This window comes from Gallus gallus, chromosome 1, assembly GCF_016699485.2.
Source record: "Gallus gallus isolate bGalGal1 chromosome 1, bGalGal1.mat.broiler.GRCg7b, whole genome shotgun sequence".
NCBI lineage: Eukaryota > Metazoa > Chordata > Aves > Galliformes > Phasianidae > Gallus > Gallus gallus.
Genome location: NC_052532.1, coordinates 187,057,667 through 187,075,119, shown reverse-complemented (window position 1 = coordinate 187,075,119; position 17,453 = coordinate 187,057,667). Strand labels below are relative to the sequence as shown.

Below are 17,453 nucleotides of genomic sequence, written 5' to 3'. Positions count from 1 at the left end.
CATTGGAGACATGATGGCCGTAGGGACGTAATAAAAAGAGCTTCTCGCTGCTGCGAGCCCAGGCCAGAAAAAACAGGATGGTGAGCAGAGTCAGAGGTAAGAGGCCAGGAGAGATGGCATGGAAGGGAAAGTCTAAGACCTGGCCAAGGTGTAAGAGATAGCTGTGATGCTGCACATTGTGTGTCCAGTTGCTTTGTCTTGGACAGCCAGAGGCCCAGAGGAGAACATGCCCAGACCATGAGTGCCTCCTGTCCTCTGCTGCTCACCTGGAGACGTCTTCCACTTTCTCCAAAAGCTCTCATAAAAAGATAAGTGATCAGAGTAACACCAGGCTGGCTGTACTTCTGGGCATCAGCTCATGGCAACGGCCATAGTTATGTCATGGGCATGGCACAGTGGAACAGTGTTGGCAGTTCATTGTGTCAAACAGGCATTGGTGCCATGGCCAGCCCTGGGAGGTCACATGTAGTGCTGAACCCATTTGCCTGCAAAGGCCAGAGGAGAGCAGGATAGTGAGCAGATTCAGAGGTAAGAGGGCAGAGAGATGGCATGGAAGGGAAGGTCTGGAACCGGCCCAAGGAGGCAGAGAGAGCTGTGATGCTAGAGATTGTGTGTCCTCTGTCTTGGACGGCCAGAGGCCCAGAGGAGAACATGCCCAGACCATGAGTGCCTCCTGTCCTCTGCTGCTCACCTGGAGACATGTTCCACCTTACACAAGGACACTGATCCAAAGATAAGTGATCAGACAAAACCACCAGGCTGGCTGTACTTCTGGGCATCAGCTGCTAGCAACTGCCTTGGTGATGCCATGGGCATGGCACAGCAGGCACGATATTTGCAGATGTTTGTGTCAAACACGCACTGGTGACATGGCCAATACTGGGAGGTCAACATGAAGTGCTGAACCGTTGTGCCAGCCCAGGCCAGAGGAGATCAGGATGGTGAGCAGTGTCGGTGGTATGAGGCCAGAGAGATGGCATGGAAGGGAAGGTCTGGGACCTGGCCAAGGTGTAAGAGATAGCTGTGATGCTGCAGATTGTGTGTCCTCTTGCTTTGTCTTGGACAGCCAGAGGCCCAGAGGAGAACATGCCCAGACCATGAGTGCCTCCTGTCCTCTGCTGCACACCTGGAGATATGTTCCACTTTCTCCCAGAGCTCTCATAAAAAGATAAGTGATCAGAGTAACACCAGGCTGGCTGTACTGATGGCAACTGCCTTGGTCATGCCATGGGCATGGCACAGCAGGCACAGGGTTGGCAGTTCCCTGTGTCTCATAGGCACTGGTGATCTAGCCAATACTGGGAGGTCACATGAAGTGCTGAACCGCTTTGCCAGCACTGGCCAAAGAAGAGCAGGATGGTGAGCAGAGTCAGAGGTAAGAGGGCAGAGAGTTGGCATGGAAAATGGGATGGTCTTGGAACTGGCCAATGCGGAAGAGATAGCTCTTGATGTGATAGCTGTGATGTTACTGACTGTTTGTCCTCTTGCTTTGTCTTGGACAGCCAGAGGCCCAGAGGAGAACATTCCCATGAATGCCTCCTGTCCTCTGTTGCTCACCGGGAGACATGTTCCACGATAAACAAGGACACAGATACAAAGATAAGTGATCAGAAAAACACCAGACTGGTTGTACTTCTGGGCATCAGCTGCTGGCAACTTCCTTGGTCATGGCTTGGGCATGGCACAGTGGACCAATGTTGGCAGTTCGTTGTGTCAAACAGGCACTGGTGCCATGGCCAGCACTGGGAGGTCACATGAAGTGCTAACCACGGTGCCCGCACAGGCCAGAGTAGAGCAGGATTATGAGCAGAGTCAGAGGTATGAGGGCAGAGAGATGGCAGGGAAGAGATGGTCTGGGACCTGGCCATGGCGGCAGGGGTGTCTGTCTTGCTACAGATTGTGTGTCCTCTTTCTTTGTCTTGGACAGCCAGAGGCCCAGAGGAGAACATGCCCAGACCATGAGTGCCTCCTGTCCTCTGCTGCTCACCTGGAGACATGTTCCACGTTCTCCAAGAGCTCTTATAAAAAGATAAGTGATCAGAGTAACACCAGGCTGGCTGTACTTCAGGGTATCACGCTGACAACAGCCTCGTTGATACCATGGGCAGGGCACAGCAGGCACAGTGTTGGCAGTTCCCTGTGTCACACAGGCATTGGAGACATGATGGCCGTAGGGACGTAATAAAAAGAGCTTCTCGCTGCTGCGAGCCCAGGCCAGAAAAAACAGGATGGTGAGCAGAGTCAGAGGTAAGAGGCCAGGAGAGATGGCATGGAAGGGAAAGTCTAAGACCTGGCCAAGGTGTAAGAGATAGCTGTGATGCTGCACATTGTGTGTCCAGTTGCTTTGTCTTGGACAGCCAGAGGCCCAGAGGAGAACATGCCCAGACCATGAGTGCCTCCTGTCCTCTGCTGCTTACCTGGAGACGTCTTCCACTTTCTCCAAAAGCTCTCATAAAAAGATAAGTGATCAGAGTAACACCAGGCTGGCTGTACTTCTGGGCATCAGCTCATGGCAACGGCCATAGTTATGTCATGGGCATGGCACAGTGGAACAGTGTTGGCAGTTCATTGTGTCAAACAGGCATTGGTGCCATGGCCAGCCCTGGGAGGTCACATGTAGTGCTGAACCCATTTGCCTGCAAAGGCCAGAGGAGAGCAGGATAGTGAGCAGATTCAGAGGTAAGAGGGCAGAGAGATGGCATGGAAGGGAAGGTCTGGAACCGGCCCAAGGAGGCAGAGAGAGCTGTGATGCTAGAGATTGTGTGTCCTCTGTCTTGGACGGCCAGAGGCCCAGAGGAGAACATGCCCAGACCATGAGTGCCTCCTGTCCTCTGCTGCTCACCTGGAGACATGTTCCACCTTACACAAGGACACTGATCCAAAGATAAGTGATCAGACAAAACCACCAGGCTGGCTGTACTTCTGGGCATCAGCTGCTAGCAACTGCCTTGGTGATGCCATGGGCATGGCACAGCAGGCACGATATTTGCAGATGTTTGTGTCAAACACGCACTGGTGACATGGCCAATACTGGGAGGTCAACATGAAGTGCTGAACCGTTGTGCCAGCCCAGGCCAGAGGAGATCAGGATGGTGAGCAGTGTCGGTGGTATGAGGCCAGAGAGATGGCATGGAAGGGAAGGTCTGGGACCTGGCCAAGGTGTAAGAGATAGCTGTGATGCTGCAGATTGTGTGTCCTCTTGCTTTGTCTTGGACAGCCAGAGGCCCAGAGGAGAACATGCCCAGACCATGAGTGCCTCCTGTCCTCTGCTGCACACCTGGAGATATGTTCCTCTTTCTCCAAGAGCTCTCATAAAAAGATAAGTGATCAGAGTAACACCAGGCTGGCTGTACTGATGGCAACTGCCTTGGTCATGCCATGGGCATGGCACAGCAGGCACAGGGTTGGCAGTTCCCTGTGTCTCATAGGCACTGGTGATCTAGCCAATACTGGGAGGTCACATGAAGTGCTGAACCGCTTTGCCAGCACTGGCCAAAGAAGAGCAGGATGGTGAGCAGAGTCAGAGGTAAGAGGGCAGAGAGTTGGCATGGAAAATGGGATGGTCTTGGAACTGGCCAATGCGGAAGAGATAGCTCTTGATGTGATAGCTGTGATGTTACTGACTGTGTGTCCTCTTGCTTTGTCTTGGACAGCCAGAGGCCCAGAGGAGAACATTCCCATGAATGCCTCCTGTCCTCTGTTGCTCACCGGGAGACATGTTCCACGATAAACAAGGACACAGATACAAAGATAAGTGATCAGAAAAACACCAGACTGGTTGTACTTCTGGGCATCAGCTGCTGGCAACTTCCTTGGTCATGGCTTGGGCATGGCACAGTGGACCAATGTTGGCAGTTCGTTGTGTCAAACAGGCACTGGTGCCATGGCCAGCACTGGGAGGTCACATGAAGTGCTAACCACGGTGCCCGCACAGGCCAGAGTAGAGCAGGATTATGAGCAGAGTCAGAGGTATGAGGGCAGAGAGATGGCAGGGAAGAGATGGTCTGGGACCTGGCCATGGCGGCAGGGGTGTCTGTCTTGCTACAGATTGTGTGTCCTCTTTCTTTGTCTTGGACAGCCAGAGGCCCAGAGGAGAACATGCCCAGACCATGAGTGCCTCCTGTCCTCTGCTGCTCACCTGGAGACATGTTCCACGTTCTCCAAGAGCTCTTATAAAAAGATAAGTGATCAGAGTAACACCAGGCTGGCTGTACTTCAGGGTATCACGCTGACAACAGCCTCGTTGATACCATGGGCAGGGCACAGCAGGCACAGTGTTGGCAGTTCCCTGTGTCACACAGGCATTGGAGACATGATGGCCGTAGGGACGTAATAAAAAGAGCTTCTCGCTGCTGCGAGCCCAGGCCAGAAAAAACAGGATGGTGAGCAGAGTCAGAGGTAAGAGGCCAGGAGAGATGGCATGGAAGGGAAAGTCTAAGACCTGGCCAAGGTGTAAGAGATAGCTGTGATGCTGCACATTGTGTGTCCAGTTGCTTTGTCTTGGACAGCCAGAGGCCCAGAGGAGAACATGCCCAGACCATGAGTGCCTCCTGTCCTCTGCTGCTTACCTGGAGACGTCTTCCACTTTCTCCAAAAGCTCTCATAAAAAGATAAGTGATCAGAGTAACACCAGGCTGGCTGTACTTCAGGGTATCACGCTGACAACAGCCTCGTTGATACCATGGGCAGGGCACAGCAGGCACAGTGTTGGCAGTTCCCTGTGTCACACACGCATTGGAGACATGATGGCCGTAGGGACGTAATAAAAAGAGCTTCTCGCTGCTGCGAGCCCAGGCCAGAAAAAACAGGATGGTGAGCAGAGTCAGAGGTAAGAGGCCAGGAGAGATGGCATGGAAGGGAAAGTCTAAGACATGGCCAAGGTGTAAGAGATAGCTGTGATGCTGCACATTGTGTGTCCTGTTGCTTTGTCTTGGACAGCCAGAGGCCCAGAGGAGAACATGCCCAGACCATGAGTGCCTCCTGTCCTCTGCTGCTCACCTGGAGACGTCTTCCACTTTCTCCAAAAGCTCTCATAAAAAGATAAGTGATCAGAGTAACACCAGGCTGGCTGTACTTCTGGGCATCAGCTCATGGCAACTGCCATAGTTATGTCATGGGCATGGCACAGTGGAACAGTGTTGGCAGTTCATTGTGTCAAACAGGCATTGGTGCCATGGCCAGCCCTGGGAGGTCACATGTAGTGCTGAACCCATTTGCCTGCAAAGGCCAGAGGAGAGCAGGATAGTGAGCAGATTCAGAGGTAAGAGGGCAGAGAGATGGCATGGAAGGGAAGGTCTGGAACCGGCCCAAGGAGGCAGAGAGAGCTGTGATGCTAGAGATTGTGTGTCCTCTGTCTTGGACGGCCAGAGGCCCAGAGGAGAACATGCCCAGACCATGAGTGCCTCCTGTCCTCTGCTGCTCACCTGGAGACATGTTCCACCTTACACAAGGACACTGATCCAAAGATAAGTGATCAGACAAAACCACCAGGCTGGCTGTACTTCTGGGCATCAGCTGCTAGCAACTGCCTTGGTGATGGCATGGGCATGGCACAGCAGGCACGATATTTGCAGATCTTTGTGTCAAACACGCACTGGTGACATGGCCAATACTGGGAGGTCAACATGAAGTGCTGAACCGTTGTGCCAGCCCAGGCCAGAGGAGATCAGGATGGTGAGCAGTGTCGGTGGTATGAGGCCAGAGAGATGGCATGGAAGGGAAGGTCTGGGAACTGGCCAAGGTGTAAGAGATAGCTGTGATGCTGCAGATTGTGTGTCCTCTTGCTTTGTCTTGGACAGCCAGAGGCCCAGAGGAGAACATGCCCAGACCATGAGTGCCTCCTGTCCTCTGCTGCACACCTGGAGATATGTTCCTCTTTCTCCAAGAGCTCTCATAAAAAGATAAGTGATCAGAGTAACACCTGGCTGGCTGTACTGATGGCAACTGCCTTGGTCATGCCATGGGCATGGCACAGCAGGCACAGGGTTGGCAGCTCCCTGTGTCTCATAGGCACTGGTGATCTAGCCAATACTGGGAGGTCACATGAAGTGCTGAACCGCTTTGCCAGCACTGGCCAAAGAAGAGCAGGATGGTGAGCAGAGTCAGAGGTAAGAGGGCAGAGAGTTGGCATGGAAAATGCGATGGTCTTGGAACTGGCCAAGGCGGAAGATATAGCTCTTGATGTGATAGCTGTGATGTTACTGACTGTTTGTCCTCTTGCTTTGTCTTGGACAGCCAGAGGCCCAGAGGAGAACATTCCCATGAATGCCTCCTGTCCTCTGCTGCTCACCGGGAGACATGTTCCATGATAAACACGGACACAGATACAAAGATAAGTGATCAGAAAAACACCAGACTGGTTGTACTTCTGGGCATCAGCTGCTGGCAACTTCCTTGGTCATGGCTTGGGCATGGCACAGTGGACCAATGTTGGCAGTTCGTTGTGTCAAACAGGCACTGGTGCCATGGCCAGCACTGGGAGGTCACATGAAGTGCTAACCACGGTGCCCGCACAGGCCAGAGTAGAGCAGGATTATGAGCAGAGTCAGAGGTATGAGGGCAGAGAGATGGCAGGGAAGAGATGGTCTGGGACCTGGCCATGGCGGCAGGGGTGTCTGTCTTGCTACAGATTGTGTGTCCTCTTTCTTTGTCTTGGACAGCCAGAGGCCCAGAGGAGAACATGCCCAGACCATGAGTGCCTCCTGTCCTCTGCTGCTCACCTGGAGACATGTTCCACGTTCTCCAAGAGCTCTTATAAAAAGATAAGTGATCAGAGTAACACCAGGCTGGCTGTACTTCTGGGCATCAGCTCATGGCAACTGCCATAGTTATGTCATGGGCATGGCACAGTGGAACAATGTTGGCAGTTCATTGTGTCAAACAGGCATTGGTGCCATGGCCAGCCCTGGGAGGTCACATGAAGTGCTGAACCCATTTGCCTGCAAAGGCCAGAGGAGAGCAGGATGGTGAGCAGATTCAGAGGTAAGAGGGCAGAGAGATGGCATGGAAAATGGGATGGTCTGGGACCTGCCCATGGAGGCAGAGAGAGCTGTGATGCTAGAGACTGTGTGTCCTCTGTCTTGGACGGCCAGAGGCCCAGAGGAGAACATGCCCAGACCATGAGTGCCTCCTGTCCTCTGCTGCTCACCTGGAGACATGTTCCACCTTACACAGGGACACTGAGACAAAGATAAGTGATCAGACAAAACCACCAGGCTGGCTGTACTTCTGGGCATCAGCTGCTGGCAACTGCCTTGGTGATGCCATGGGCATGGCACAGCAGGCACGATATTTGCAGATCTTTGTGTCAAACACGCACTGGTGACATGGCCAATACTGGGAGGTCAACATGAAGTGCTGAACCGTTGTGCCAGCCCAGGCCAGAGGAGATCAGGATGGTGAGCAGTGTCGGTGGTATGAGGCCAGAGAGATGGCATGGAAGGGAAGGTCTGGGAACTGGCCAAGGTGTAAGAGATAGCTGTGATGCTGCAGATTGTGTGTCCTCTTGCTTTGTCTTGGACAGCCAGAGGCCCAGAGGAGAACATGCCCAGACCATGAGTGCCTCCTGTCCTCTGCTGCACACCTGGAGATATGTTCCTCTTTCTCCAAGAGCTCTCATAAAAAGATAAGTGATCAGAGTAACACCAGGCTGGCTGTACTGATGGCAACTGCCTTGGTCATGCCATGGGCATGGCACAGCAGGCACAGGGTTGGCAGTTCCCTGTATCTCATAGGCACTGGTGATCTAGCCAATACTGGGAGGTCACATGAAGTGCTGAACCGCTTTGCCAGCACTGGCCAAAGAAGAGCAGGATGGTGAGCAGAGTCAGAGGTAAGAGGGCAGAGAGTTGGCATGGAAAATGGGATGGTCTTGGAACTGGCCAATGCGGAAGAGATAGCTCTTGATGTGATAGCTGTGATGTTACTGACTGTGTGTCCTCTTGCTTTGTCTTGGACAGCCAGAGGCCCAGAGGAGAACATTCCCATGAATGCCTCCTGTCCTCTGTTGCTCACCGGGAGACATGTTCCATGATAAACACGGACACAGATACAAAGATAAGTGATCAGAAAAACACCAGACTGGTTGTACTTCTGGGCATCAGCTGCTGGCAACTTCCTTGGTCATGGCTTGGGCATGGCACAGTGGACCAATGTTGGCAGTTCGTTGTGTCAAACAGGCATTGGTGCCATGGCCAGCCCTGGGAGGTCACATGAAGTGCTGAACCCATTTGCCTGCAAAGGCCAGAGGAGAGCAGGATGGTGAGCAGATTCAGAGGTAAGAGGGCAGAGAGATGGCATGGAAAATGGGATGGTCTGGGACCTGCCCATGGAGGCAGAGAGAGCTGTGATGCTAGAGACTGTGTGTCCTCTGTCTTGGACGGCCAGAGGCCCAGAGGAGAACATGCCCAGACCATGAGTGCCTCCTGTCCTCTGCTGCTCACCTGGAGACATGTTCCACCTTACACAGGGACACTGAGACAAAGATAAGTGATCAGACAAAACCACCAGGCTGGCTGTACTTCTGGGCATCAGCTGCTGGCAACTGCCTTGGTGATGCCATGGGCATGGCACAGCAGGCACGATATTTGCAGATCTTTGTGTCAAACACGCACTGGTGACATGGCCAATACTGGGAGGTCACATGAAGTTCTGAAACCTTGTGCCAGCACAGGCCAGAGGAAAGCAGGATGGTGAGCAGATTCAGAGGTAAGAGGCCAGAGAGATGGCATGGAAGGGAAGGTCTGGGACCTGGCCAAGGTGTAAGAGAGAGCTGTGATGCTGCAGATTGTGTGTCCACTTGCTTTGTCTTGGACAGCCAGAGGCCCAGAGGAGAACATGCCCAGACCATGAGTGCCTCCTGTCCTCTGCTGCTCACCTGGAGACGTCTTCCACTTTCTCCAAAAGCTCTCATAAAAAGATAAGTGATCAGAGTAACACCAGGCTGGCTGTACTTCTGGGCATCAGCTCATGGCAACTGCCATAGTTATGTCATGGGCATGGCACAGTGGAACAATGTTGGCAGTTCATTGTGTCAAACAGGCATTGGTGCCATGGCCAGCCCTGGGAGGTCACATGAAGTGCTGAACCCATTTGCCTGCAAAGGCCAGAGGAGAGCAGGATGGTGAGCAGATTCAGAGGTAAGAGGGCAGAGAGATGGCATGGAAAATGGGATGGTCTGAGACCTGCCCATGGAGGCAGAGAGAGCTGTGATGCTAGAGACTGTGTGTCCTCTGTCTTGGACGGCCAGAGGCCCAGAGGAGAACATGCCCAGACCATGAGTGCCTCCTGTCCTCTGCTGCTCACCTGGAGACTTCTTCCACTTTCTCCAAGAGCTCTCATAAAAAGATAAGTGATCAGAGTAACACCAGGCTGGCTGTACTGATGGCAACTGCCTTGGTGATGCCATGGGCATGGCACAGCAGGCACAGGGTTGGCAGTTCCCTGTGTCTCATAGGCACTGGTGATCTAGCCAATACTGGGAGGTCAAATGAAGTGCTGAACCGCTTTGCCAGCACTGGCCAAAGTAGAGCAGGATGGTGAGCAGAGTCAGAGGTAAGAGGGCAGAGAGTTGGCATGGAAAATGCGATGGTCTTGGAACTGGCCAAGGTGGAAGAGATAGCTCTGATGTGATAGCTGTGATTTTACTGACTGTGTGTCCTCTTGCTTTGTCTTGGACAGCCAGAGGCCCAGAGGAGAACATTCCCATGAATGCCTCCTGTCCTCTGTTGCTCACCGGGAGACATGTTCCACGATAAACAAGGACACAGATACAAAGATAAGTGATCAGAAAAACACCAGACTGGTTGTACTTCTGGGCATCAGCTGCTGGCAACTTCCTTGGTCATGGCATGGGCATGGCACAGTGGAACAATGTTGGCAGTTCATTGTGTCAAACAGGCACTGGTGCCATGGCCAGCACTGGGAGGTCTCATGAAGTGCTAACCACGGTGCCCGCACAGGCCAGAGTAGACCAGGATTATGAGCAGAGTCAGAGGTATGAGGGCAGAGAGATGGCAGGGAAGAGATGGTCTGGGACCTGGCCATGGCGGCAGGGGTGTCTGTCTTGCTACAGATTGTGTGTCCTCTTTCTTTGTCTTGGACAGCCAGAGGCCCAGAGGAGAACATGCCCAGACCATGAGTGCCTCCTGTCCTCTGCTGCTCACCTGGAGACATGTTCCACGTTCTCCAAGAGCTCTTATAAAAAGATAAGTGATCAGAGTAACACCAGGCTGGCTGTACTTCAGGGTATCACGCTGAGAACAGCCTCGTTGATACCATGGGCAGGGCACAGCAGGCACAGTGTTGGCAGTTCCCTGTGTCACACAGGCATTGGAGACATGATGGCCGTAGGGACGTAATAAAAAGAGCTTCTCGCTGCTGCGAGCCCAGGCCAGAAAAAACAGGATTGTGAGCAGAGTCAGAGGTAAGAGGCCAGGAGAGATGGCATGGAAGGGAAAGTCTAAGACTTGGCCAAGGTGTAAGAGATAGCTGTGATGCTGCACATTGTGTGTCCTGTTGCTTTGTCTTGGACAGCCAGAGGCCCAGAGGAGAACATGCTCAGACCATGAGTGCCTCCGGCCCTCACTGCTCACCTGGAGACGTCTTCCACTTTCTCCAAAAGCTCTCATAAAAAGATAAGTGATCAGAGTAACACCAGGCTGGCTGTACTTCTGGGCATCAGCTCATGGCAACTGCCATAGTTATGTCATGGGCATGGCACAGTGGAACAATGTTGGCAGTTCATTGTGTCAAACAGGCATTGGTGCCATGGCCAGCCCTGGGAGGTCACATGAAGTGCTGAACCCATTTGCCTGCAAAGGCCAGAGGAGAGCAGGATGGTGAGCAGATTCAGAGGTAAGAGGGCAGAGAGATGGCATGGAAAATGGGATGGTCTGAGACCTGCCCATGGAGGCAGAGAGAGCTGTGATGCTAGAGACTGTGTGTCCTCTGTCTTGGACGGCCAGAGGCCCAGAGGAGAACATGCCCAGACCATGAGTGCCTCCTGTCCTCTGCTGCTCACCTGGAGACATGTTCCACCTTACACAAGGACACTGATCCAAAGATAAGTGATCAGACAAAACCACCAGGCTGGCTGTACTGGGCATCAGCTGCTGGCAACTGCCTTGGTGATGCCATGGGCATGGCACAGCAGGCACGATATTTGCAGATCTTTGTGTCAAACACGCACTGGTGACATGGCCAATACAGGGAGGTCACATGAAGTTCTGAATCCTTGTGCCAGCACAGGCCAGAGGAAAGCTGGATGGTGAGCAGTGTCGGTGGTAAGAGTCCAGAGACATGGCATGGAAGGGTAGGTCTGGGTCCTGGCCAAGGTATAAGAGATAGGTGTGATGCTGCAGATTGTGTGTCCACTTGCTTTGTCTTGGACAGCCAGAGGCCCAGAGGAGAACATGCCCAGACCATGAGTGCCTCCTGTGCTCTGCTGCTCACCTGGAGACGTCTTCCACTTTCTCCAAGAGCTCTCATAAAAAGATAAGTGATCAGAGTAACACCAGGCTGGCTGTACTGATGGCAACTGCCTTGGTCATGCCATGGGCATGGCACAGCAGGCACAGGGTTGGCAGTTCCCTGTGTCTCATAGGCACTGGTGATCTAGCCAATACTGGGAGGTCAAATGAAGTGCTGAACCGCTTTGCCAGCACTGGCCAAAGTAGAGCAGGATGGTGAGCAGAGTCAGAGGTAAGAGGGCAGAGAGTTGACATGGATGAGATGTTCTGGGACCTGGCCATGGCGGCAGGGGTGTCTGTCTTGCTACAGATTTTGTGTCCTCTTTCTTTTTCTTGGACGGCCAGAGGCCCAGAGGAGAACATGCCCAGACCATGAATGCCTCCTGTCTTCTGCTGCTCTCCTGGAGATATGTACCACGATTCACATGGACAATGAAACAAATATATGTGATCGGAGTAATACCAGGCTTACTGTACTTCTGGGCATCAGTTGAAGGCCACTGCCCTGGTCATGCTATGGGCATGGCAGTGCATGCATCTTGCTGTCAATTCCCTGTGTCTCGTAGGCATTGGTGGTATGGCTAACACTGGGAGATCTTAGCTCACTTCCTTTTCAGAAACAGCCCCGGACTGTCTCATTCTCAATCATGATGTGTCTGTGGGCAGAAAGTGCTTTTCAGAGGAAATGGCAGCGCCCATCGAGTGGCCCCGACCCAAGTGACATGGGAAGTACCCGAGTGTTGGTGTGGTTTTACTTGTCCCTTCAGGGGATCAAATTATGTCCAGAAACATATGATTTGTTTGCTTCAACAGTTTAATTTACAGTGGCCCATGCTCCGAATAAAAACCATGTGACTGCCCAGGAGGGTTTCAACTCCACACCTTTTTTTTTCTACTCTAAGCATGAGCATAAAAAGGGATGAATATTTAAGAAGTCATAAATTACTGGGGCAAGAACGATGATGCAGAATATATCAGTACTTCTGTTTAGCCAGGATACATCTGCTGAGAAAAAAATAAATTCTATATCTCAATTTGCTATTTTAGTTTCTCAAGGGCAAAATTTGTGTTCCTCACAGAGGCACTTATGAAAACATCACCATTTTTTTTTGTATCTTACTTAAGTGCTAGGAGACTAGTGATGTATTATGAAGTTGTAGACATCCCTTGTGGATTACACATGTGCATTACAAACAAGCAATGTGACAGCTAGTTTGTGCAATTTTAAGTTATCTGTTTCGAACCAGGCAATGAGAAACACAACACACCCACATTATGGTTTACTTTTTTTTTTCTTTTTTTTTAACTGTCATTGCTCAGGATTGCAAGTACATGAAAACTTTCCAAATATTAGTAAATCTCTTCTTTAAATTCTTGAGTATTCTTGAGAACGGTACCTGGCTGCAATTTGAATTCAAATATTCTTACAACATATCTTCACTTACAAAATGTTGTGCTACAAGACATTTAGTAGCAAGTAATTAAATCTTCACCACAGTGGAAACTGGAAGTGCATGCACCTTAAAGGGTAGCCAAAATGTAATTTCTCTAACTTACATGAAGAGACACTCATACTCTCATACGCTGTGTCAAGTACTGATGAAAAAAAAAAAAATAAAAGCAGGTGTTCTTTTGTTCTTCTTCATGAAGTATGTGAATGCACTCCTCTTTAGAAATCATGAGAAATGGTACCAATGAGAATAAAGTTTCCTGTAAATTTCTGTACTTTCTATTCTGTACAAAATGAAAGATTAGCATAATTCCTCAGTATTCATCTTCCTTGCCTTCATCTTTGATAGACTTCTGGATCAGGAAATACATGGTGAGAAAGAAGGAATTCTTGGAGAGACGGGAATTCAGAAAGAAATATGATTAGGTTGAAAGAGCTGCAACTGAAGTTGTATCGGCAATACTATTTTTAGGTTAATCTGTGCACTGTACCTTCAGATAATGTTCTCTTAAATCACAGAATCATAGAATGGTTAGAAGGGACCTATAAGTTTGTTTAGTTCCACTACCCCTGCTATAGGCAAGGACACAATGCCTCCAGGGATGGGGCATCCACGACCTCACTGGGCAACCTGTTCCAGTATCTCACCACTCTTACAGAAAAGAATTTCTTCTTTCTTTCTAGTCTAAATATACCTTCTTCTGGTTTAAAACCATTTTTCCTCATCCTGTTTTTACATGCCTTTATAAAAAGTCCCTCCTCAGCTTTCCTGCAGACCCCCTTCAGGTACAATAACATTTTCTTGAACAATATTTTTTTAAATATAATTTTATTCAGAGGGAGAATCTACACTGCATTGGTCACTTGCATCAAACATCACCAGTGGTGTTTGATCACCATTTTCAATATTACTGTACAATTCAAGCTCTGTAATTGGCACGAACAGTCCTCTAGGGACCATCTTCTCCATATGAGGTACTGGTGGGATGAACCGCAGCTCTCCTTACTCAGATATTCTTTTTCACCCAATAGACAAAATCTCTGGAGTATATGTTCAGGCAGAATAAAAATATGGGAAAAGAAGGTATTCCCTCAGGTCTTCTTCATCTCATTTGCTCCTGGCCCTTTGGGAGTGCTTCTTACTGCGGGTGTCATTGGTGGAAAGCTTCATTAATCCCTCTATAGATGGACTAGAGAGATCTCTAGACAAACCATTTGTGTTCATCTGTACTTCCAGCATACTGAGAAATTTTGTCCAACTAGCACTTAGAAAAAGGGTGACAGTAATTCTCCTAAAACTTCCAAAGCAGCCTAAAAGAAGGTATCCCTAACAGATCATATAATCATAGAATGGCTTGGGTTGAAAAGGACCTCAAAGATTAGCGAGTTTCAACCCCCCTGCTATGTGCAGGGTCGCCAACCACCAGACCAGACTGCCCAGAGCCACATCCAGCCTGGCCTTGAATGCCTCCAGGGATGGGGCATCCACAGCCTCCTTGGGCAACCTGTTTCAGTGTGTCACAACCCTCTGAGTGAAAAATTTCCTCCTAATATCTAACCTAAACCTCCCCTGTCCCAGTTTAAAACTATTCCCCTTTGTCCTATCACTATTCACCCATGTAATCAGCCATTCCCCCTCCTGTTTATATGCTCCCTTTAAGTACTGGAAGGCCGCAGTGAGATCTGCCATTCTAAGAGAGATCAGATCTTCCATTCTAAAATACTCACTAGACTCGGTATACAACCACTATGTAGAAAAATATGTATTGGACATAACACAGCCCAAACTAGGTGTCCTAGCAGTCCTAGGTGTTCACATATTCAGGATACACTAAAACAGTTGAAGCAGTGGCTGATAACAACATAAACATCACTGGAACATGCATGTCTGCAAAATTTGTTAAAATAAAACAAGAAAAGATATTTCATTGTGAAGTTTTTACATGAAGTGAAAGATTTTTGTTTGTAAAGGCAGTTTGGATTTTATTGTGACTCAGTATCACATTCACTTTTGAATTTCTTTTCTGGTCTGTTTTCAGTTTGTACTTGCATGAGCTTGAGTTTATGGCTGCACAGGATCTTCCAATTAACCTTTGTTATCATGGGAAAAGAAAACAGATTAACATCTTCCATATATTCAGAATTTATTTTAGTGTTTCAAATCTATAAACAATCTGCCTGCTTTTAAAGAAAACACACAGTTATCCTCCTGCAAAGGCAAGAAAACATCCATTATTAAGCTTAAGAACTGAAAAAGTGTATTAACTTCAATGTTAATATTTATTTAACAAGTAGGTTCTGTAACAAACCATTTCATTTAAAACAAAAGAAATAAAGAATCCATTTCAACATCTCTATAATCTGTCAAAATGTATAATTTTCTTCAAAATACTAGGAAAGAAAAAGCCCACTAATTCATCACAGCAAGGAGTAAGTCTGATTATAATTGATTTCAGTACGATCAACAAAGGTGGCTGCAAGTTACAGTAATTATTTGGCATAAATAGAAACAGACATACATACATCTACACTTTCATGTATTTATAAAGCACTTTACGTCTGAAAGATAGGTTTGTATTTAGATAAAAGCCAAGAGACTTTGAAGAGAGTTTCCTTTCGTCAGGTAAGTTCAGGCAGATGCATGTGCCCTGGGAGATGTGCACTGACTGTAAAACACTGCATGCTGGACCAGAGTACTGTACACGCATCACTGAAGTTACACAGCAAAGGAGGAAAGGATGTTTTTCTGTTGTATGAGCTGAAACAAGCATATAGGTTCTAAATTTCAATAATTTACAATATTCAAGTTGTATGCCACATTAATCAATATTCCCCATTATTTTTTAGTGAGAATTTTTTCGTAGTAGATGTCTACTGGTAAGTTCAGACAGGTAAATGCTGAACCTAGCAGACGATATGGAACCAAGAACTCATTCATCAAAAAACAGGTTCAAACCTTGTGCATCTTGAGGTTCAGTGATTCAAACACTTTCAGCTGTGATCTATATCCTAGTTTTCCTATCAAATCAAAGATGTGAGGATAATAATAGTCTTTATTCAAGGTTAAGTTCAATTATCTTTACTGTACCACTTCCAAAACTTTTGGGAACAGGAAGGAAAGATGACAGTTTGTATTTTTCTGATTCTTTAAGAATATTTCATGAACAATTCACACTTTCTACCTGTATTCTTAGTTGTGACTTTACACATTGATACATAGCTTGAAGAGAAGGGCTCTATTGCCATAACTACATGTTTACGTTAAGTAATTCTGTATACTGTAAATTCAGAAGTGAACTATATCATAGTTTGTTTAATTTGAGATGTTAGGAAACCCATACTGAATTGAGAGTGCAAATTAAAATGCATAAAGTCAGTGTAGGAAGAGCTTTATTAGAAGCCATATCAGGCCTCTGAGCAGGTCTGCTGGGAAATCAATTAAGTTGCTTGAGAACTTGTATACTTAGGCAGCTAATAGTATTTTGTCTTTTCTTATGGCCAGCCTAGTTCCTGAGTCTATACCATATACTAGATGTTCAGTACCAGAATTGGTATTTCTAAAACATCAGCAATATTTATTATAGAGTACTATGGAAACCTGGGTGTTCTGTGATTCCTTAGTAGACCTGCTTGCTCAGCTGTCCCTGAAATCTGATTGATTGAATTGCCATGGGAATCATCTGCCTGGTGTTAATTGGGGCCTTAATGAGGAAGGTATGATTACTGTCTGCAGTGCATTTTGATATAATCAGAACTGGAAAGGTGGGGGAGAGAAAGCTATTTGTGATGTTATTATGACAATAAGAAAGCTGAAACCAACAAAAACACTACGTACCTCAATAAGCTCATGAGGACTGGATGTGATCTTCATTTGTGGCTGGTTGAAGTGAATCAAATTCCTAAATCCCTTTTTTAAGAAGTCACCTGCCGAAAATGTGTGCTGACATAGAAATTTAGCCTGAAAACAAAATAGGTTTATTATAACTTAGTATCTGACTGAAGGAACTCCAGGGCGAAATTCTGTGGTATTTATTATGCAAGAAGGTAAGAGCCCTGGTGACCATAACAGTGCCTAAGGACCTTAAAATACAGACACTGCCAAGGAATAGGAGATAAAACCAGAAAACCAGATAAAACCAGAAAATAAATAAAAGAAAAAGGAAAATAGAAAATTATATTTTTTCTGTACTTTTTAGATGCTGCTATAGAATTGAAGGAAAATATATATATATATCCTGGCAATTTAATTTACAGAATAAAATAAAACCTATATAGAAAGGGAACAGTTTCCTTTGCTTTCTAGAAGATGAAATCCTCGTTCCCTTATGTCACCGGGGAACTGTTCCAACAGCTTCATCTAGACTGAGATTTCTTCACACCTTCTCATAGTAGCTTTAATATTCAGTAGGCCACTATGTCAATCAAACTCAATTCTGTTTCGTCTCTGTGAACTTCTGTGAAGACACTCAGTGGAAAAAGCTTGCACCCATCTTTCACTGATCATAGTTACCATGGAGCCATCAGTCACCAGAGCA

General features: G+C 48.0%; 2 long non-coding RNA genes across 5 annotated transcripts; both read left to right on the top strand.

The window, feature by feature from the left end:
- Positions 1-8,166: 8,166 nt before the first annotated feature.
- On the top strand, positions 8,167-10,244 carry LOC121107437. Of its 3 annotated transcripts, none has more exons than XR_005841592.1 (3): positions 8,167-8,275; positions 8,386-9,994; positions 10,104-10,244. It is a non-coding gene; the product is annotated as an uncharacterized LOC121107437 (long non-coding RNA). The 3 variants fall into 3 exon arrangements; XR_005841590.1 differs by having other exon boundaries at positions 8,386-9,137; positions 9,248-10,234; XR_005841591.1 differs by having other exon boundaries at positions 8,386-9,552; positions 9,679-10,234.
- Positions 10,245-10,270: 26 nt separating this feature from the next.
- On the top strand, positions 10,271-13,307 carry LOC121107436. Of its 2 annotated transcripts, XR_005841589.1 has the most exons (5): positions 10,271-10,423; positions 10,534-10,854; positions 10,965-11,311; positions 11,392-11,700; positions 11,814-13,307. It is a non-coding gene; the product is annotated as an uncharacterized LOC121107436 (long non-coding RNA). The 2 variants fall into 2 exon arrangements; XR_005841588.1 differs by having other exon boundaries at positions 10,534-11,311.
- Positions 13,308-17,453: the final 4,146 nt, after the last annotated feature.